Source organism: Triticum aestivum, chromosome 6A (assembly GCF_018294505.1).
Source record: "Triticum aestivum cultivar Chinese Spring chromosome 6A, IWGSC CS RefSeq v2.1, whole genome shotgun sequence".
NCBI lineage: Eukaryota > Viridiplantae > Streptophyta > Magnoliopsida > Poales > Poaceae > Triticum > Triticum aestivum.
Window position 1 is genome coordinate 400,161,917 of NC_057809.1, and position 22,902 is coordinate 400,184,818.

Below are 22,902 nucleotides of genomic sequence, written 5' to 3' on the forward strand. Positions count from 1 at the left end.
GGCCTGGCTCCGCGCGCTTGGAGACCACGAAGGGGGTACCCATCCAGAACACATGGAACATTCAACATCTTCGGAGGTTCTATCCCTGAGCGAGGCCTAGCGCCTAGGAAAGGCCCGGTGCCTGTGAAGAAGGCGAATGCCTGTGAAGCCGCTACGTTTTGGAAAAGGCCCAGTGCCTATGAAGAAGGCGAATGCCTGTGAAGCTGCGTTTTGGGAAAGGCCCGGTGCCTGTGAAGAAGGCAAATGCCTGTGAAGCTGCCGCATTTCGAGAAAGGCCCGGTGCCTGTGAAGAAGGCCAATGCCTGTGAAGCTCGACGCCCGTGACACTCTCACGTAATAATGAGTGGGGCAGTACACGCCCCGGAGTCTCCGGAGTGCCGCCCTCGGGGCTCGGGAGCTCCCGCCCACGCCCAGTGGCAGCACTTAGCTCCGCGCTGGCGAGAAGATGTCGAAGACTAGAATAGGTTCCGGACGCGGCTTTCCCATTTGCTTTCTGCAGTTGGCTTGTCTATTCCCGTTTGAAGTTTTATTGGAGTTGCTGATGTTCCTGGCTTGTGACTCTTTGTTTTTCTCGCTCGCTCGCCTCGTTTTCTCTCGAACAAGTCTCGCGAGGGAGGTTCGCGGGCGCCCTCGCGAGTGTTTTCTACCCCGATCGTTTGGAGCCTTCCTAACCGAGTCCTTTGCAGGAGCACCCCTCCCAGTCCGTGCCCCACGGGCATCGCGACATGAGCGCAGGACCTGGGCCGATCGCCCCCACAACTAAGACCGTAAGTTACCCCTCCTACTGATCCTTGCAGGGCACGAAGCGCATGAGGAGGCCACGGCCTCGGGAGGCGAGGACCGCGCCAAGCCCCACCGAGCTAAAATAGTTCCCGCACATGGGTGCGCGGCGCAAAAACACGGCGCAGAAATAGCGGAAACAGCGCGATGGTTAAACAGCAGCAGTTCTAATACGCCCCCGCGGGGCCCTACATTACTTTCTATTTTTGCGCAGGATAAGAAAGAAAACAAAACGGGTGCGATTCATCCTGCGCCAACCCATAGCGAAGGCTCGAGCTACTCCTGGGGCTCAGGCGGATCCCTCCTCTCGCTTCACCGGGGCGCGACGGCGGGCTGACCCGCTACCTTCACCCAGGTGGGCGCGACGGCGAGGAGGCTGGTCACGGCCCCCGCTGGAGGAGCTGCTGCCGGAGAGGGGGTCGCCGAAGCTCAGCGAACCCCGAGCACCACCGCATGTACGCCAGTCGCCATCTTCATCCTGGTTAGTGCCGGGGCTGGGCAGGCGGCCGCGGTCGTCGTCTTCAGGGCAGCACCCGGCACGGCGACCGTCTTCCCCGAACACCCTCACGTAGAGGGTGGCGTCGCCATCAAACTTGAAGTACAGGGTGCACCACCGGCTCAGGACGCGCGCGCGACCAAATGTTGCCAGCCGCGTGTCAGAGCCCCATTCCCAGAAACGGAGACCTCCAGCGACGCCCAGGAGGCCCTGCTGTAGCATCCGTCTGCCTGGAGCCAGAAGCCGCACTGGGCGCTGGCCGACAGTTCATCTACGAAGAAACGGGGGAGCTGGAGCCTGGTGCTAGATGGGTCTGCCGACCACACGACAAACTCCGGCAGCACCTCCGTAGAGCGAAAGCGTGGCCTAGGGGGGCGCACACCCACGGCGTGCCCCCCGTCGGCAACCGGGCGCTCACCACCGCGCCGAGAACCGCCTCCGTGGCCGTGGGAGGCCACCACGGGGACCGTGGTATACTTGCGAGGGCGGCCTCGGCCGCGCTTGGCCGGGGGGGAGTCAGGCCCAGCCTGAGGGGCCTTTCCTTTCTCCGTGGCCGAGAGTCTCTTTAGAGCCATGAGAGCGGCGAGTAATCGAGAAGAAGGAAAGGAGCAGCAAGAAGGGACGGGCCGAAGGGGCTCGCCCAGCCCCGTACTTATAGCCGGAGGAGGCCAACCGCCGTGCACCACGATCGCAGGTAATCATGACCGGTTTCTGTGCATGCAGTGACTTATCAAGTCGTGCTGTCGCCGAGGTGTTGTGGGGAAGCGCAGTCGCCCGCGTCCAATCAATCGCCACGCGGCGCCCAAGGCCGCAGGCTGTTAGGACCCACGGTGCTTCACGTTTGCCCCTTCGCTTTCCTGCTAGGCCAAGCCCGGGCGTGCCTTGGCCCCGGGGGCTACTGTCGGTGTTCTGGGAACGGGGGTCCCTAGACTTGCCTGCCTGCGGCCTGTGGCGTGGCTCAAGCGGGGGCCCAGCACGGCCCATCTTCATCAGCTCAAGCTCAAGACCCTCGCTAAGGGCCAAGCCTCGCGGGGAGGACGATAGGAAGCTTCCTCACAGGCAGCCTCATCAGGCAAGCTCGCGAGGAGGCGGAGAGATCAAGGTAGGGGTACCTCGCGAGGAACCCATGATGCAAGCCATGACGATCGAGACCAGGCGGGCGCCGGCCTGCGCAGTGTCCTTGTTTCCCCTTTGGTGCAAAGGGGGCAAGCACAGGCCAAGGCATCAGGCAAAGGTTGCCATTCCGGTGCAACGAGACCAAGACCAGCAGAGCGGCAGGACGGAGGTCACTGTGGAGCCCAAGATGGCGTCATCACCAGTACTTTTGGCAGAAGAAGACCACCTTTGGTTAGGATAAGTTGTACTACATGTTCCCCTTCAAAATGGCTAATTGTTGGCGCCCTTCCCACTCATTATTTGGGGAGAGGCCCGGGGCCTCTATAAATAGAGCTAGCCACCACAGAGGAAGGGACATCTAGAAATCTGGGAGAATCCTAGCAGAGAGAGAGGGAGAGGCGACTGAACTCACCCTAGAAATTCATCGCACCAGCTCAAGAACACCTCTCGCGAGGCTGTTCTTCCTTTGTACTGATCCTCATCAGCCCCTGAGGCAATCCACACACCACACACTGGAGTAGGGTATTACACCACAACGGTGGCCCGAGCCAGTATAAACCTTGTGTCCCTTGTGTTGTTCGTGGTTTCCAGCTCAAATCACGCAAGGAGATTGGGCGTAGATTGGTAGGGGAGAGATCTCCACGCGCACTCCAGTGTTCAAACCTCAAGGGTCTGTCGGAACCCAAAATCCGACATCCTCCATGACCAACGCGAACAATATCTCTTACTTGCCAATATCTTTGTGCAAAACTTTCATTTCCATGCTAGGAGCTCACCACCTTTGGTGGAATTTTATTTATATGATGAGCATAAGGAGATGTCACTTCGTGATTTTTGTCGGGTTTGTTTGATACCTTTTGAGGGCAGCATAGAGGAACCACATCGTGATGATGTGGAGGGATTTATTGATATGATTGTTGTAGGGGAAACGAGGAAAGTTTCCGATGCAAGAATCACTAGCATACATTTTCCTGTTCTACGTTACTTTTCAATATTTGCTAGTAGATGCTTAATTGGTCGCGGGAACAGTGGGAACCTTAGTGCTTCTGATATCGTTATTTTGCGCCATGCCTTGCTTCAAGATACTACTTTCAGTTTAGGCGCTATTGTTGCTAAACGGTTAAACCTGAACCGTACTAAGGGCCCCATCCTTGGAGGCATCTTTGCCTCGCGCCTTGCTGCACACTTTAACATACCTATCAGGCATTATGAGAAAGAGGAAAAGTTGCTGCCTAATATTTTTCTAGATTATAAGAGCATGTTAGCACATGATTTTATTGTTAAGAATAAGAAGTTGCTCAACTATAGACTGATTTTTGGTAAGAATAACTTTGATACTATTACCTTGCCTGCTCCCTCTTTGTTTAACATATTTTCAGGCAAGTACCTTGTTTTACTGGAGGACGTTTATGCATACTGGAGTGTGACACCAGCTCCAGATCCTGAGCCGGAACCACCCCAGGACCCTTATCGGCGGTCAGGTTATCAGTGGAATCCAGAGGAGATTGCCAACCAGTGGCACCCAAAGGACACTCCCCCTTACACCGGAGAGGGCTACTTTGATCCATGGGCACAGACCAACTTAGGCCAAAAGCCTAAGCTTGGGGGAGTACGTATTTCTCACCGACATTACATTTGTGTTCACACACTCATGCTAGTTGTCGGTGCTCATACTTTTTCACTGTATCATCCATGATAGTTTATTTCCTTTTTAGCTTTCTTCTCGTGTGCCTTAATAAACTTTAAGAAAAACCAAAAAAAATTAGTTATAGCTTTTAGTTAGTTTACTTTCCATGCCTGTAGTAGTAGTAATTAAAAATAAAACCCAAAAATATTTCTCGTTCTTCTTTTACTTGTTGGGAGCTTTCCCGTGTAAATAGTTTTATTTCTTTTCTTTCCTTTGGGGGTCGAGAGGAGAAGACCATGATGAAAATGTTGAGTGGCTCTCATATGCATTATTGTTGATCTAACAAAGAGCCCATATTACCTTGTCTTCTCTCTTGAATTGAATGCTTGCATATTCCAGCTTAGTCCAATGCACGTACACTATTATTATTATCCACACTATTCGGTCATGCAAGTGAAAGGCAATAATGATGATTATATGATGAACTTATTGAGATGAAAAAAGCTGGTATGAACTCGATCTCTCTTGTTTTTGTAAATATGATTAGCTCATCGTTCTTGATTCAGCCTATTATGAAAGAAACATATTTGCAATGACAATTAGAGATTATAGTTGCTTATTCCATGCTTAATTAGCTAGGAGCTTATAATGGTTTACCTTGCGTTCCTACATGCTATTAAAATGGTTGTGATGTGTTATGATAGGATGGTATCCTCTTTTGAACGATTCGAGTGGCTTGACTTGGCACATGTTCACGCATGTAGTTGAAACAAAATCAACATAGCCTCTATGATATTTATGTTCATGGTGCATTATATCCTACTCATGCTTGCATTCGGTGTTGATTAATTTTACTGCATGTTCATGACTGTTGTCGCTCTCTAGCTGGTCGCTTCCCAGTCTTTTTCTAGCCTTCACTTGTACTAAGCGGGAATACTACTTGTGCATCCAATTCCATAAACCCCAAAGTTATTCCATATGAGTCCACCATACCTACCTATATACGGTATCTACCTGCCGTTCCAAGTAAATTTGTATGTGCCAAACTCTAAACCTTCAAATAAACATTCTGTTTTGTATGCTCGAATAGCTCATGTATCAACTAGGGCTATCTATATCCTCCATGCTAGGCGGGTTATTCTCAAGAGGAGTGGAGTACGCTCCTCACTCACAAGAAAATGGCTGGTCACCGGGATGCCCAGTCTCATGCTTTAAGCAAATCAAATCAAAATAATTGCAAACAAAACTACCCCAGGATTGTTGTTAGTTGGAGGCACCCGTTGTATCGGGCTAGCCATGGATTGATGCTTGTTGGTGGTGGGGGAGTATAAACTTTACCATTCTGCTTGGGAACCGCCTATGATGTGTGTAGCATGGAAGATATCGAGATCTCTCGGTTGTTATGTTGATAATGAAAGTATACCGCTCAAAATATTATTCATATCGATTTCAAAACCGAGCTCTGGCACCTCTACAAATCCCTGTTTCCCTTTGTGAAGGGCCTATCCATTTACTTTTATGTTGAGTCATCATCCTCTTATTAAAAACCACCAGTTGGAGAGCACCTCTGTCATTGGCATCCATTACTGTTAGTTTACATTGAGTATGACTTAACTGGATCTCTTTTACCATGAATTACAATGTCTAGTCATTCCTTGATCTTTAAAGGTGCTCTGCATTTATGTTTTGCGGTCTCAGAAAGGGCTAGCAAGATACCATCTTTTTATATCATATTATGATTGTTTTGAGAAAGTGTTGTCATCCAAGATTTATTATTATTGCTTGCTAGTTGATTATGCCATTGATATGAGTAAACATGAGACCTAAATGTTATTGTGAATATGGTTATTTCATAATCTTTGCTGAAAACCTGAATGCTGGCTTTACATATTTACAACAACAAGAGCAAACAGAGTTTGTAAAAGTTTTTATTTATCACTTTTAGTTTATCAAATAAATTGCTTGAGGACAAGCAAAGGTTTAAGCTTGGGGGATTTGATACGTCTCCGTCGTATCTACTTTTCCAAACACTTTTGCCCTTGTTTTGGCCTCTAACTTGCATAATTTGAATGGAACTAACCCGGACTGATGTTGTTTTCAACAGAACTGCTATAGTGTTATTTTTGTGCAGAAATAAAAGTTCTCGGAATGACCTAAAAATCAACGGAGATTATTTTTGGAATATATAAAAAATACTAGAAGAAGAATCCATGTCAGGGGGCCCACACCCTGTCCACGAGGGTGGGGGCGCGCCTACCCCCTGGGCGCTCCCCCTCCCTCGTGGGCCCCCTGGCGCTCCACCGACCTCAACTCCAACTCCATATATTCGTGTTCAGGGAGAAAAAAATCAGAGAGAGTGATTCATCGCGTTTTACGATATGGAGCCACCACCAAGCCCTAAACTCTCTCGGGAGGGCTGATCTGGAGTCCGTTTGGGGCTCCGGAGAGGGGAATACGTTGCCATCGTCATCATCAACCTTCCTCCATCACCAATTTCATGATGCTCATCGCCGTGCGTGAGTAATGCCATCATAGGCTTGCTAGGCGGTGATGGGTTGGATGAGATTTATCATGTAATCGAGTTAGTTTTGTTAGGGTTTGATCCCTAGTAGCCATTATGTTCTGAGATTGATGTTGCTATGACTTTGCTATGCTTAATGCTTGTCACTAGGGCCCGAGTGCCATGATTTGAGATCTGAACCTATTATGTTTTCATGAATATATGTGAGTTCTTGATCCTATCTTGCAAGTCTATAGTCACCTACTATGTGTTATGATCCGGCAACCCCGAAGTGACAATAATCGGGACCACTCCCGGTGATGACCGTAGTTTGAGGAGTTCATGTACTCACTATGTGTTAATGCTTTGGTCCGGTACTCTATTAAAAGGAGGCCTTAATATCCCTTAGTTTCCAATAGGACCCCGCTGGCACGGGGGTAGGACAAAAGATGTCATGCAAGTTCTTTTCCATAAGCACGTATGACTATATTCGGAATACATGCCTACATTACATTGATGAACTGGAGCTAGTTCTATGTCACCCTATGTTATGACTGTTACATGATCGATCGCATCTGGCATAATTCTCCATCACCGATCCAATTAATGCCTACGAGCTTTTCATATATTGTTCTTCGCTTATTTACTTTTCCGTTGCTACTGTTACAATCACTACAAAACCCAAAAATATTACTTTTTCTACCATTACCACTACTATCATATTACTTTGCTACTAAATACTCTGCTGCAGATACTAATTTCCAGGTGTGGTTGAATTGACAACTCAGCTGCTAATACTTGAGAATATTCTTTGGCCCCCCTTGTGTCGAATCAATAAATTTGGGTTGAATACTCTACCCTCGAAAACTGTTGCGATCCCCTATACTTGTGGGTTATCACGTATCATGTTGCAGAGTTTTCAGACGAAGAGTAAGGTGCGATAGGTCGTTGTCATGCACTCAGTTTTGCCGTGGAGTTAGATGGACTCATTTATCTTCAAAATTTCCGCAATTATCTTATTTAGATGGCCTTCGACCAAATTATTGTAATAAGTACTCTATTTGAGACAGTCAGTGTAATAAGTGTGTGATTGAACTCTGCAATAAATCCTCGAGTACAGTGTGTGCCAGCGATACCGATCCAGGGATGACACTTAAGCACAAAGACTATGGTCCATTGGGATCGAGTCACCACAAGATGGTATCAGAGCACACGCCGACTGTAGGATGCGACCACTAGGAAAAGCCACAGGATACTCTTCTCTACTCATTTATAACTCTTCTCCATTTCTACTCTATAGATGGCGGACCCAAGGAACAAGTTCACTCAACCGGATGATGACACCCCTTTCGGACGACACTTGAAGGAAGTCACTAGATACCTGAACATCGGCATACCAAGCTTCACTGGAACCTACACCGCAACTTTACCAGAAGAGGAGCACTGGACGATTCAAGTTCGTGTTCCGGGAAGGACTTTTACACCAGTTACCGAGCCCATCGAGTTTTCCTTTGATGCACCAACCTGGAGTTTAGGAAAGAGCATGGCCGCTGACATCGCCATTGGACGCATAGGCGAAGTGTACAACTAGGATCTTAAGGACACCATCTACCAGATATGTGGACGCCGAGATGAGCAATGGGAGATGATTCGCACCAGGAAGGATAAATCCATTGCAGCCTACATACAGGAGTTGAACCAGAACATTCGGTGTTATGAGAACCATATGTGCGCCAACATGATAGACACGAAGAAGGTGATGACCCAGAACATGGAGCTAGAAGAGAAACTCAAGTCTACACGCGATGGATATGAAGAAGAAATTGCTATACTACTGGAGCAGAATGAAGACCTGAAGAAGAAGGTAGGAATATTCATGGGGGATCCTGAACCTAGAGTGGACATTTGTTCATAAGATTACATCATACTAGACGACACAGAATCTGACCCCGACAACGATGATGATTATGAAGACGAAGCTGGAGCAGATATTATGGAGTCTTCCACCGATCAAAATTTCTAGTCGACCACCATATTACCATTAGAGTACTTTCATGTATATAGTAATAGTCCATGAGATTTTGTAACGGTAGCTTAGATCGATTGTATGAATCTTGTCTGATATTGAGTGGTGTGGAATGAATATGTTTGTCTCATGTGCATATGGGTAGTGAAATCCCTCTTTAGACCTTATTCTATTCTGTTCTCACCCCTCTAAAACCTATCAGATGCCTCCGAGACGTGACACCGCATTCGCCTTCCCATCGGAGCTCACTCAGTTCATCCAACAGCGAGAATGCCTTGATGCAGTTGCTAGTCCAGAACCAAGGCAACAACAACAACAACAACAAAAACCCACCGCCACCACCCCTAGTTGACAACTTAGCCCGCTTTCTAAGGTTGAATCCGTCGGTGTTCTCTAGTAGCACCGAGCCGATTGTTGCTGATGACTGGCTCCGTAAGATTGGAAGGGAGCTGACCACCACAGGTTGCACAGATGCTGAGAAGGTGCGCTTTGCCGCACATCAACTGGATGAACCCACAGCCTCATGGTGGGAGAACTACACAACCACTTTCCCCGTGGCCAATGTCACTTGGGATCAGTTTCAACAAGCCTTCCACACTGCACATGTCTCAGCTGGAGCTATGAGTATGAAGAAGCATGAGTTCCGCAACTTACTCCAGGGAAATTGTACTGTGGCACAGTACGTGGATGAGTTCAGCAAGTTAGCTCGCTATGCCCCAGATGATGTGGCCACTGATGCCGCGAAGCAGGAGAAGTTTATGGAGGGGCTGAATGATGAGTTGAGTATGCAGTTGATGGTGGCAACATTCACCAACTATTAGGAGCTAGTAGACAGGGCTCTCATGATTGAAGGCAAGCAGCAGCCGATAGGGAGCCGCAAACGTAAATATGGACATGGGAAGTACAACTCTGGAACTCAGCAGAAGCCTTGTTTTACCCCGAACTTGGGAGGACATACCCATCATAACCATGGAGGCCATTCTCACAATGGAGGAGGTTCACATAACCACAATGGCCCTAAGAATGGAAATGGGAATGGAGGAAACAGCAGTCAGAGCCGTCCCAACCCAGCAACTCCCGCCAAGAAGGATCTGAGTCAAGTTACCTGTTTCAAGTGCGGGAAGACTGGACACTATGCAAATGATTGTCATGAGATAAAGAATGGTAATGGCAATGGAAGCTCTGGAAAGAAACCAAATCCCTTCACCAGAGGTCAGGTGAATCACGTCAACGTGGAGGAAGTTGAAGAGCAGCCTGATGCAATTATTGGTAAGTTTTTTATTAAGTCATTTATAGCTATTGTCCTTTTTTGACACTAGTGCATCACATTCATACATATCAAGGGGATTTGTGGATAAGTTTAAGTTGCCCACCGTAGCCCTTAAGACACCTATGTTAGTAGGCTCACCTGGAGCGGAGTATATGGCTAGCGGAGGATGTTTTCAGTTGCCATTGACCATAGGTAGGCATGTTTTCCCCTCAAACCTAATTATTTTGGAGTCACAAGGATTGGATGTGATACTAGGCATGGATTGGCTATCCAAGTATGGAGGAAATATCGATTGTGCTAGTAAGTCAATTTTTCTCACCACCTGAGAAGGAAAAAGGATCAAGTATGTGTCTAGGCATGTGCCAAGGAGGACTCAAGTAAATTCACTTTTGGGAGTTGTTCAGGAGGAAGTTCCGGTTGCAAAGGATTATCCCGACGTATTCTCGGAGGAACTACCATGCATGCCACCAGATCGAGACAAAGAGTTTTTGATAGAGGTATTACCAGGCACCGGACCAATATCGAAGAGACTGTATCGGATGCTCGCAAATGATCTGGAGGAAATTAAGAAGTAGATTAAGGAGTTATTGGAGAAAGGTTATATCCAACCAAGTTCATCACCGTGGGGAGCCCCAGTGCTCTTAGTTGAGAAGAAGGATGGATCTTTGAGAATGGTTGTGGATTATCATGCACTGAATGAGGTGACGACCAAGAACAAATACCCACTACCGATGATCAACGATTTGTTTGATCAGCTGCAGGGAGTGAAAGTATTCTCCAAGATCGATCTTCAGTCAGGATACCACCAGCTGAAGATTCGAGAACAGGATATACCTAAGACAACTTTTACCACAAGGTACGAGCTATATGAGTACACTATCATGTCTTTTGGATTGACTAACGCCCCTGCCTACTTTACGAGTATGATGAATAAGGTGTTCATGGAGTTCTTGGATAAGTTTGTTGTGGTGTTCATTGATGATATATTGGTATACTCGAAGAATGAATAAGAACACAAGGAACATTTGTGCTTGGTTCTTGAGAAGCTCAGGGAACATCAGCTATATGCCAAGTTCAGCTAATGTGAGTTTTGGTTGAAGGAAGTTGGATTTCTCGGACATGTTATATCAGGAGAAGGTATAGCAGTAAACCCTTCCAAGGTTTAGTCTGTCACTGAGTTGTTGGCACCCACCTTAGTTAGACAGATACACGGTTTTCTTGGACTCGCAGGATATTACCGGAGATTCATTGAGAATTTTTCCAAGATCGCAAAGCCCATGACTGAGTTATTGAAGAAGGACACCAAGTTTAAATGGACCAAGGAATGTGAGACCAGTTTCAGGAGTTTAAGAAACTTTAGTTAACGCCCCAATGCTAATTCTTCCGGATATATGCAAGGATTTTCAAGTATATTGCGACGTGTCTCGCCAAGGACTTGGAGGTGTACTTATGCAAGACGGAAGAGTTGTTTCATATGCCTCACGTCAGCTTCAACCTCATGAGTTGAATTATGCCATGCATGATTTGGAGTTAGCAGCCGTAGTACATGCGCTCAAGACCTGGAGACATTTTCTTATTGGAAACCGTTGTGATGTATACACGGATCATAAGAGTTCGGAGTACATTTTTACGCAGAAGGAGTTGAATCTTAGGCAGAGGAGATGGTTGGAGCTCATAAAGGATTATGATATGAAGCTGCATTATCATCCAGGAAAGGCCAATATTGTAGCAGACACTTTGAGCCGCAAGAGCTATGCTAATACTCTCGTAACCGGAGGATTACCTAAGGAGTTAGCCGACGATCTCAGAGAACTTCACTTGGAGATAGTTCCGAGAGGTTTTGTTGCAACATTGGAAGTTCAGTCCATGTTGTTGGGAAAGATTCGAGAAGCCCAGAAGACTGATAAGGACATTGCGGAGATAAAGGAGAAGATGAATAAAGGAAAGGCCAAAGGTTTTCATGAGGATGAACACGAAACATTATGGTTTAAAGATCGTATTTATGTGCCCAATGATTCAGAGATGAAGAATTTAATACTTCAGGAGGCTCATGACTCGCCATACTCGATTCACCCAGGAAACACTAAGATGTATTTGGATTTGAAGGAACATTTCTGCTGGACATGTATGAAGAAGGATATTGCCGAGTATGTAGCCGTATGTGATGTATGTCAGATAGTTGAGGCAGAGCACCAGAAGCCAGCAGGATTACTTCAGCCTTTGCCGATACCCGAATGGAAGTGGCATAAGCTTGGCATGGATTTCATCACCGGATTACCCAGAACACGATCAGGATATGATTACATTTGGGTAGTAGTTGATCGCTTGACCAAAGTGGCTCACCTTATCCCTGTGAAAACCACTTATACGAGCGCAAAGTTGGCCAAGATATATATGACCAGGAGTGTATGTCTGCATGGAGTTCCGAGGAGCATCGTATCAGATAGAGGAACACAGTTTACCTCGAAATTTTGGAATCAATTACACCAGACTTTGGGTACCAGGCTAGAGTTTAGTACAGCCTTTCATCTGCAGACACATGGACAGATTGAGAGAGTCAATCAGATTTTGGAGGACATGTTGAGAGCTTGTGCGCTAGATTGTGGATCTAGTTGGCATGATAATTTGCCTTACGCAGAGTTCTCATACATCAACAGCTACCAGGCTGGTTTGAAGATGGCCCCTTTTGAAGCCTTGTATGGAAGGAGGTGCAGGACACCATTGAAGTGGGATGAAGTTGGAGACCGAAATTTTTTCAGACCAGATTGAATCAGAGAGTCTGAAGAGAAGGTTAAGTTGATTCGTGATAGACTGAAGGTAGCTCAGTCCAGGCAGAAGAGTTATGCTGACACAAAATGCAAGGAGGTAGCCTATGAAGTCGGAGACAGAGCATATATCCGTGTGTCACCACTTCAAGGAGTTAAACGATTTGGAGTCAAAAGAAAGTTAGCCCCACAATTTGTAGGACCATACCGAGTTTTGGAACATATGTGTGAAGTTGCCTACAAGTTAGAGTTACCCGAAGGTTTGTCAGGAGTTCACGATGTGTTTCACTTTTGCCAGTTGAAGAAGTGCCAGGCAGAGATGGCCGATATTCCTCTGAGAGATACAGTGCCCCTGTAAGCAATTCAGTTGGAGAGTGACCTAACCTACGAGGAGAAACCCGTCAAGATCCTCGAGTTTGCCAACCGAGTTACACGTAGAAAGGTCATCAAGTTTTGCAAAGTTTAGTGGAGTCACCATACCGAGGAAGAAGCCACCTGGGAGCGAGAAGAAGACCTACGGAAAGACCACTCACACCTTTTTGCTAGCCAACCTGAATCTCGAGGGTGAGATTCATCTTAGGGGGTAGGTTCGTAACATACCAATTTTCAATTTAAATGTTAGTAATTAGGTCATCATATGCATCCATGATTTGATCATTATTGAATTTGGTTTATTTGGACATTTTGATCCTAGAGACCTTAAGAAACTCAAGGACCATTTGAGAGAGTTGGAGGTTTTCATAAAATTTCATTTTTGAATTTTCAAAATTGGTAATTTGGATCAAGGTGAATTTTATTTGAAATTATATTTCCAATTATTTGAAATTAAATAAAATAATGAGAGAAGATAATATAACTTCTTCAAAACAGCGAGGAAATAATGGAAATTTAATTTTCAATAAAAATATATTTTATTTGAATTTTATTTGAGTTTTTATTTGGTTAAATTAGGGGAAATATGCATTTTTAAAAATTGCATTTACCCCAGAAAAATGTTCACTTTGTCCTAAATATTAGGCGAGGACCATGAAAATTATTTTTGGGATTTTAGCATTTTTCTTTTCTTTTATTTTGGATTTTTTGGTGGTGAAATTATTATTTAAAAAAATTGTGCGTGCCGACTGGGCCGGCCCAGCCCCGCCGACCGCCTTCCCCGCTCGCGCTGCCCGTGTCCTCGCCGGACTCCACCTAGGAGTCTGGGTCGGAGCCTCCGCCGACCCCCTCCCCAAGTCGGCCAACGACCCCCCTCCCTTTATAAGCCGACCCCGCTGCCCCCACCTCCTCCGAAGTCGCCGCCGCCCCGAGCCACCATCGCCCGCTGCCGCTCGCCGTTGCAGCGCTGCCGTCACCGCGGCACCGCGCCGCCGCCGCGCTAGTCCGCGCCGTCCGTGTCATCGCCGCCGCACCACCCCGCCGCCGCCCCGCGTCACCAGAACCCCACCGGAGTTTGCCGCCGCCAGTTTTTTCCCAAACCGGTATAACCGCTAAAACTCGTCCCAGTTTTTATTTAGTTCGGTTTTATTTTTTAGATCAGTTTATTTATTAGGTTAAGTTATTTAGTAAGCGTTCACCCGTTCGGTTCTGTTAATGAACAAATTTGTTCGTTAGTCTCTGTTAGCAGACGTTCGTCCAATAGATTTTTCTTTTTCAGTTTATTTTTGGTCAAGGACCTATCCACGATTAGTTTTCTTACAGATTAGCCCCTCATCTTTAAACGCTCACTACTTTTTGCTCGTTTATCCAAATCCAATGAAACCAACGCCAAAATCTTCGTCTTGTTCCCCTCTGTCCAGATAAACAACTTGAACATGATTTTGAAAATTTAAAATTTGGTTTCAAGCAGATTTGAATTTGAACTTCTTTTGACCATAGTTTGTGTTTGGTAACTCCGATTCGATTGGTTCTTTTTGTAAATCGAAGCCCTTCACTTGAAATTTTTGTTTAGATCTTTTATTTCGGTTTTTACCTTTGCATCTTATGCTTGAGTGCTTATGTATGCTATTGTTTGTTCACGATAGAGTTTACGGAGTGTGAGGCTTGCTACTATGAATCTCTAGGGTTTTCCGATCATCAGCAAGGCAAGTAACACTTTGATCATATCCCTTTATTACCCAGTTTTATGCACTAGTTTCAACCCTCAAACATTGCATGAGTAGGTTTTGGTAACATGAGGGTGTGGGAAGTAGTTGTTGAGGTAGGAACCTATTGTCTTATATCGAACCCCGTGTATTATACATTATGCTTATACTACTTTGCTATGCTCGTAGACGTGGATTGGTATGTGAGATTCATGAAAGATGTGAGAGTTATATTTAACTAAGGGAAACTTAAGGTGGCTACTTTAATACACATCTATGTGGATTGGTTGTGGGCACCTGGGGAATCCAGTGTTGTCCTAGGAGATCCCGGGGTACCCGTGTGATCATCCTATGGAATGCCACCCAGGCTCAAAGGGATCATAAGATTATTCATGCTAGAAACTTTCATGTGCAGCCACATGCCATTATGGGCTCTAGGATAGTTGTGTAAGTTGTGGGAATCCTTTCCATGATGGGCTAGCGGATGTAGGGGATTGTAGGTGTACCGTCCTATCTATCGGTTAAGGGGACCTCTTCGGAAAGACTGTGTCTCGATCATCCGTTTCTCAAACATCATGCAGTGCGAGAGATACAATAGAGAAGATCGAGTCTTGTGGGGAAAAGTGCGCAAACTCTGCAGAGTGTATAAACTAATCATGGTTAGCCGTGTGCCCGTGTCCCCGGTTATGGACATCTTGAGTATCTGGTACTTGAATTATTGTTTGATCTCATCACTTTACTTAAATGATTTTGTTGGGTTATTATCATTATTGGGATTGAGTTGGGGGTACCTTCTCAATAATGACATTAACTTTGTAGTTAAATAAAATATAATCCTTTGTTGTAGGAAAAAATTAGCTTTATGCAAATGATAACCATAGAGCCTCCACCAGCCAAATATGCATGTAGTGATAGCTATTATTTGTTCATTGCTCTATAGTGTTATCTTGCCAGCATATTCCATGTGCTGACTAACACGGCTGCAACGTATCATGTTGCAGAGTTTTCAAATGAAGAGTAAGGTGCGATAGGTCGTTGTCATGCACTCAGTTTTGCTGTGGAGTTGGATGGACTCATTTATCTTCGACGCTTCCATAGTTATCTTATTTAGATGGCCTTCAGCCATATTATTATAGTAAGTACTCTATTTGAGACACTCGATGTAAGAAGTGTGTGATTGAACTCTGCAATAAATCCTCGAGTACTGTGTGTGTCAGCAATACCGATCCAGGGATGACACTTAAGCACAGAGATTACGGTCCATTGGGATCGGGTCGCTACATTACGGAACTTCTTTTGATGATTGCTTAAGCAACCTTGATCGTGTTTTGCAGAGATGTGAAGAAACTAATCTTGTCTTGAATTGGGAGAAGTGCCACTTTATGGTAAATGAAGGTATTGTCTTGGGGCATAAAATATCTAAAAGAGGTATTGAAGTTGATAAAGCTAAAGTAGATGCTATTGAAAAGATGTTGTGTCCTAAAGATATCAAAGGTATAAGAAGTTACCTTGGTCATGCTGGTATCTATACGAGGTTTATTAAAGACTTCTCTAAAATTTCTAGGCCTCTCACTAATCTCTTACAAAAAGATTTTCCTTTCATTTTTGATGATGATTGCGTAGAAGCATTTGAAAAACTAAATAAAGCCTTGATTTCTTATCCTATTGTTCAGCCACCTGATTGGAATTTACCCTTTGAAATTATGTGTGATGCCAGTGATTATGCTAGTGGTGTTGTTCTAGGACAAAGAGTTGATAAGAAATTGAATGTTATTAATTATGCTAGTAAAACTCTAGACAGTGCCTAGAGAAATTATGCTACTACTGAAAAATAATTTTTAGTTATTATTTTTGCTTGTGATAAGTTCAGATCTTATATTGTTGATTCCAAAGTAACTGTTCACACTGATCATGCTGCTATTAAATATCTTATGGAAAAGAAAGATTCTAAACCTAGACTTATTAGATGGGTTATCTTGCTACAAGAATTTGATTTGCATACTATTGATAGAAAGGGAAATGAGTACCCCGTTGCAGACAACTTGTCTAGGTTAGAAAATGTTCTTGATGACCCACTTCCTATTGATGATAGTTTTCCTGAGGAACAATTAGCTGTCATAAACGCTTTTCATAATACTCCATGGTATGCTGATTACGCTAATTACATTGTTGCTAAATTTATAACACCTAGATTCACATACCAGCAAAAGAAAAAGGTTTTATATGATTTAAGATATTACTTTTGGGATGACCCACACATTTACAAAGAAGGAGTAGATGGTGTTATTAGACGTTGTGTACCTGAGCATGAACAGGGACAGACACTACGCAAGTGCCACTCTGAGTCTTACGGAGGACACCATGGTGGAGATAGAACTGCACACAAGGTATTGCAATCTGATTTTTATTGGCCTACTCTCTTCAAGGATGCTCGTAAGTTTGTCTTGTCTTGTGATGAATGCCAGAGAATTGGTAATATTAGTAGACATCAGGAAATGCCTATGAATTATTCACTTGTTATTGAACCATTTGATGTTTGGGGCTTTGATTATATGAGACCTTTTCCTTCCTCATGGGTATACACATATCTTAGTTGTTGTTGATTACGTTACTAAGTGGGTAGAAGCTATTCCAACTAGTAGTGCTGATCATAACACTTCTATTAAGATGCTTAAAGAAGTTATTTTTCCTAGGTTTGGCGTCCCTAGATATTTAATGACTGATGGTGGTTCAAATTTTATTCATGGTGCTTTCCGTAAAATGCTTGCTAAGTATGATGTTAACCATAGAATTGCATCTCCATATCATCCTCAGTCTAGTGGTCAAGTATAGTTGAGTAATAGAGAGATTAAATTGATTTTGCAAAAGACTGTTAATAGATCTAGAAAGAATTGGTCTAAGAAAATTGATGATGCATTATGGGCTTATAGAACTACTTATAAGAATCCTATGGGTATGTCTCCGTATAAAATGGTTTATGGAAAGGCTTGTCACTTACCTCTTGAACTAGAACATAAGGCATTAAAGAGCTCAATTATGATTTCAACTTGCCGGTGAGAAGAGGTTATTTGATATTAGCTCGCTTGATGAATGGAAAACCCAAGCCAATGAGAATGCCAAGTTGTTTAAAGAAAAGTTAAAAAGATGGCGTGACAAATGGATACGAAAGCATGAGTTTAATGTAGGTGATCATGTTTTGATATACAACTCTCGTTTAAGATTTTTTTTGCAGGAAAGCTTCTCTCTAAATGGGAATGTCGTGGTATTTCGCGGACCCGGCACGGGACAGCAGCGGGAGGCGGAGCCGGCCCACCCGCCGAGCGCGCGTGGCCAGCAGGCGGCCGAGCTGAAGGTGCAGTGGTGGAGCCGGCAGGCGCTGGAAGGAGTGCACCGTGACGCGGCTGAGCGCAGGGTCAGCGGCGCGATGCGGGCGGGAGGACGCGGCCCCGGGGAGTAGGCGGAGGTGCGTGCAGGAGGCGCTCGGGGGAGCGCTCGGGGTTGAGGCGAAGCAGCGCGAGGTCGCAGAAGAGGCCGAGCTCCAATGGAAGGCTGCCCGCGATGTTGCCGTGGTTGAAGTCGAGCCATAGTATGGGTAGCATTCAGCCAGCAAGTTATCTGAATGAGTACTAGCAGTGTACTAGGCATATCTTGCTTGCGTTTGGGAAGTGTACAACCTATATACGAATGGTGTATGGGTAGTGTATGACCACGGTTGACTTGCATCTAGCCGGCTTGCAAGCAGATGGTATATGGAGGAGCAACGCGCGTTTCGGCCGGAGCACAGCGCAGCGCGGAGAGGAGCAGACGCAAGCCACGCGTGGATGGACACGGCCGACCGAAACGAGGCACCGCGTGGGGCGTGCACGTGGACGGATGGCTGGCGCTGCGTTGGTGATGACGAAGATGGCGAAGCCGATGGCGAGGGCGCGCCATCCCGCACGGCCGCTCCGGGGGCGGGTCGAAGTCGAGCCCCTGAGCGCTACCGGAGAGACGGCGCGACGCCGCGGTGGAGGCGATGAAAAAAAGGGTCCCGCCCGGACAGCGAAACCAGCAGCAGCGTGGTAGCGTAGTAGTAGTACCGCCCCACGGTGGGCGCCAACTGTCGTGGTATTTCTCACGGGGGGCTTGCGAGTCGACAGATGCCACAAGAGCTTAGTGTGTGGGTAAGACTGCTGCTGATAGGCCCGGGAGCGGGTATGCGAGTAGCACGCGGTGGTTTACCCAGCTTCGGAGCTCTCCGGAGAGATAATACTCGTACTGCTGCATGTCTGAGTGTATCTGGTATATCTAGTACAGAGTTGCTCCTAGAGCTGTGTCTGAGGTCAGTGCCATAGGCATCTGGCCTCGTATATATGCGGGTGGCCGGATGAGCATGCAAGCTCTAGTGGCCGAATGGCACTTGGCCGTGGGTGTGGGCATGAGAGTGTCCATTCTCCTGGATGGATGGATGAGGCCTCCTTTTATAGTGTGAGATAGCTTAGTATGTAAGCTATGTAGGTATGGTAGCTAGCTAACTAGTGGCATGGGCAAAGGCATGGTGGGTGTCATCCTTGTCCCCTGGGTCACTTCATAAATAGTGCCAGGGGACAAGTGACACTATACATGATGACTGAGATGACGCGTGAATAGTGCACGGGTACATCCGTCTCGTCGGTGTCGGGTCGGGCTGCAGTCGGCAGCCGGCTGGTTGGCGTAGTCGACAGCCGGCTAGTTGGCGCAGTCGGCAGCCGGTAGTCGGCCGGGCAAAGCAGTCGGATGGGGAGCCGGCAGGAGCGGCCGGTCAATCGGACTAAGGGGCTTTGCTAGCCCCGATGTCTTGAAATATCGTCTTGCCGTCCTCGGGGTACCCGTGGTCAATTACTCTGACAGTAGCCCCCAAGCCTCTGGGCAACTTGGCAAAGTTGGGCGAAGGTTTTTTGGCGAGTGTTCATGGAAATTATCAAGAAAAAAGACAAAGTTAGTCCATGCAGATATATCAAATGTTTGCGTTTAGCATTGCAAGTTTTATGCGGAGGGTGCCGACTCGGTTTCGTCTGAGCCCCCTTAATCTTTTTTGTGTTCCCTCCGCTTTTTGGCTTGTGCTCTTGCTTGCCGGACAGCCTCTCTGCGGTCTGTGACTAAGAGTGGGCCACGAAGTGGAGTGTCCAGTACTCAGAGTCTAGGAGCAGATTCAACCGAGTAGATACTTGTAAAGGAAAACGGCCGGGTGGCCCAAACCGTTTTTCTTCCTGGACATTTTTCGCGTGGGTGGCCTCCAGCGTTCACTCTTGCTTGCCGGACATCCGCTCTGCGGTCTGTGACTAAGAGTGAGCCTTTGGTACTGCGCACGCTACTAAGCCGTCTACGGGAACTAACGTCTCAGGCCAAGCGGCCAGCCCCGGGGCCAACTCTGGCTGGCGCCGGGGCGAACAGTGATGCAACTATAATAAAAAATGCGGAGATAGCACCCGAGCATCGCTCGGTGTTATCCGTGCTTGCGTGATGCAAAAATATGCGGGCGAGGAGCTCACATTGATTTTTGTGTAGTGGCGGTCGTCGAAAACAGCCAGCGCGACTCGGCGCTCGCGGAGCGCGTCGGCGCACCCGCTGGGTGTAGCCTTCGAGCCCCCGGGTGCTCGAAGGGGGGTTCTGGCCATTCAGGCTCGACCGGCCAGGCGGCAAGGCGTCTTGCAACGTCCTTTTTCTTCTTTTTCTGCCGGCTGGGGGAGCCGAATAGAACTCTTCTCTTGTCTGCAATCTTCGCGGGGGCGCGCCAGCGCACCCGCTGGGTGTAGCCCCCGAGATTCGGGCCGACTGCTGAGCAGTCGGGCCTGATCTCCCGGAAACTACTTTGTCTTCTTCCTCGCGGGGGCGCGTCAGCGCACCCGCTGGGTGTAGCCCCCGAGATTCGGGCCGACTGCTGAGCAGTCGGGCCGGATCTCCCGGTAACTACTTTGTCTTCTTCCTCGCGAGGGCGCGTCAGCGCACCCGCTGGGTGTAGCCCCCGAGATTCGGGCCGACTGCTGAGCAGTCGGCCGGATCTCCCGGCAACTACTTTGTCTTCTTCCTCGCGGGGGCGCGTCAGCGCACCCGCTGGGTGTAGCCCCCGAGATTCGGGCCGACTGCTGAGCAGTCGGATCCGGATCTCCCGGCAACTACTTTGCCTTCTTTTCTTCTTCTTCAGCCGGGTGGGCAGGCGGACTCCGACACAGCAGTCGGGATTTTTGCAGCCGGCCAGGCAGCTAGCGGTCGAACGTACGTCAGACGCACATTTCTCTCATATTTTCTTTTATTCCAGCCGACTTCTTTTCTCTCTCTCTCTCTCTCTATCTCTATCTCTATCTCTCTCTTTTCAGTCAGCCGGCCATGGGCACCCGGCCTTTCTTCACCCGGCTCTGGGCAGTCGGTTGCACACACTCTTTTACTTTTCTTCTAGCCAGCCTTCGGGCAGACGGCCCTTTTTCTCTTCTTGGACAGCCGGCTTTTCCTTTCTCAGCCGGCTTGGGCAGCTGGCCCTTGACTTTTCTCACACCCGGCCCTTTTATTTTTCTCTCGGCGTGGAGCAGCCGGCTGTAGACTTTTCCTCCAGCCGACTGGGCAGCCGGCAGTGTTTCTCTCTTTTTTCTGTCTGAGCAGCCGGATGCAGGCATAGGCGACCAGATGGCATGGGGCAGAGCCAGCCCGACGCGCGGGTCCCGCGCGGAACCAGCCAGTCGGCATGGGGTGAAGCCGGCCAGGCGAGCGGGGCAACACAGACGGCCCTCCACGGAGGGAGGGGCGCAGCCTGGAGCGGGGGAGGCCGAGCACGGGGCCGGCGCGATGCGCGCAGTCGGCGGGTGGGGGTGCCGCAAGCGGCGCGCGTGGGAGGCTCGACTGGAGCGCGTGAAGCGCTAGGGCGGCTCAGAGGGGAGCCGAACGCGGTGAAGCCGGCCTGGGCCAGCGGAAGTGTCAGGACCCCGACTCGATGTCACATCGATCTAGCCGGTAACACCTCATATCACTTTGCGGCCTCACGCACGGTATTCCCACGGGTGTCGCCTTACCTTTGCCCGGGACCGTTTGCGCCTTTTGGCTCACGTATATGATAGTGTCGCTAGCATCCATATGATAAAGAGCCCGGGCTGACATGACTAGTCGTAAACCCAAAGTGGCACAGACTTACAGGGACTGGCATCCATGACCCAGCTCCGAACGTGTCGGTCATCAGCAAATGGGTCCGGGCTGTAGCACTGGGCTAGCAGGACTCCGGTAAACCGGGCTGTAGCGGGCTAACAGGACTCCGGTACTCAAAGCGTGACATTTCCCCGAAGGGACAGACACAGGAACGAAGAAGGACACATGCCGGCCAGCCTAAGTGTTCCAGAGCAGTAGCAAGCTACCATGGCTCAGCGGTAACACTAGGAGACATTTCCCGGTAAGAGAGGCTACTAAAGATAAACAACTAGATAGCCAGATCCCACACATACCAAGCATTTCAATCATACACACAATATGCTTGATATGTGCAAATACAACGAAGCATCACAACATGACTCTACGACATAAGTACTTTATTTAAGGCTCAGGGAGCCATACATAACATACACAAAGGTACGGGTCTCACGACCCAACATACAAGTCATACAGTCATACAAACCAGCAGCGGAAGTACATTGTCTGAGTACAGACAACTAGTAAAATAAAAGAGGCTTGGAAAGCCTAGCTATGCTACGTGGTCCATCACAAGCTCAGGGTCACCACCTGGGTCTTTAGCCTACTCGTTGATGTCAACGTCTACATAGAACCCATCAGAAGGGGTTGCAGCGTCTTCTGTAAAAATGTAGATTATAGCAACATGAGTACAAAGGTACTCAGCAAGACTTACATCAGATCCTACATACATGCATAGTATCAAGAAGGGTTGGTGGAGTTATTGCAGCAAGCCAGCTTTGACTCTTGGCTAGGCTATCCTACGATACTCCAACTTGAAATGGTTTTGCGCACACGAGTCCACTACTCACCACTTCAATACACTACCGAGGATCCACCTCCGTCTTCCTACGGAAGAGCCATCCTCGGCACTCACACTTATCTTGAGGCTTTTAGTAGTTTCCATTTACTTGTCTATGAACTGTATAGGCAACCAAGTAGTCCTTTACCGCGGACGCGGCTATTCGAATAGATCATGTTAACCCTGCAGGGGTGTACTTCTTCATAAATGTTTCCACCACTTAGCGTCTGCACATGACATGTGCTCGGCAGACTTCAAGCGAAAGCCGACGTGGG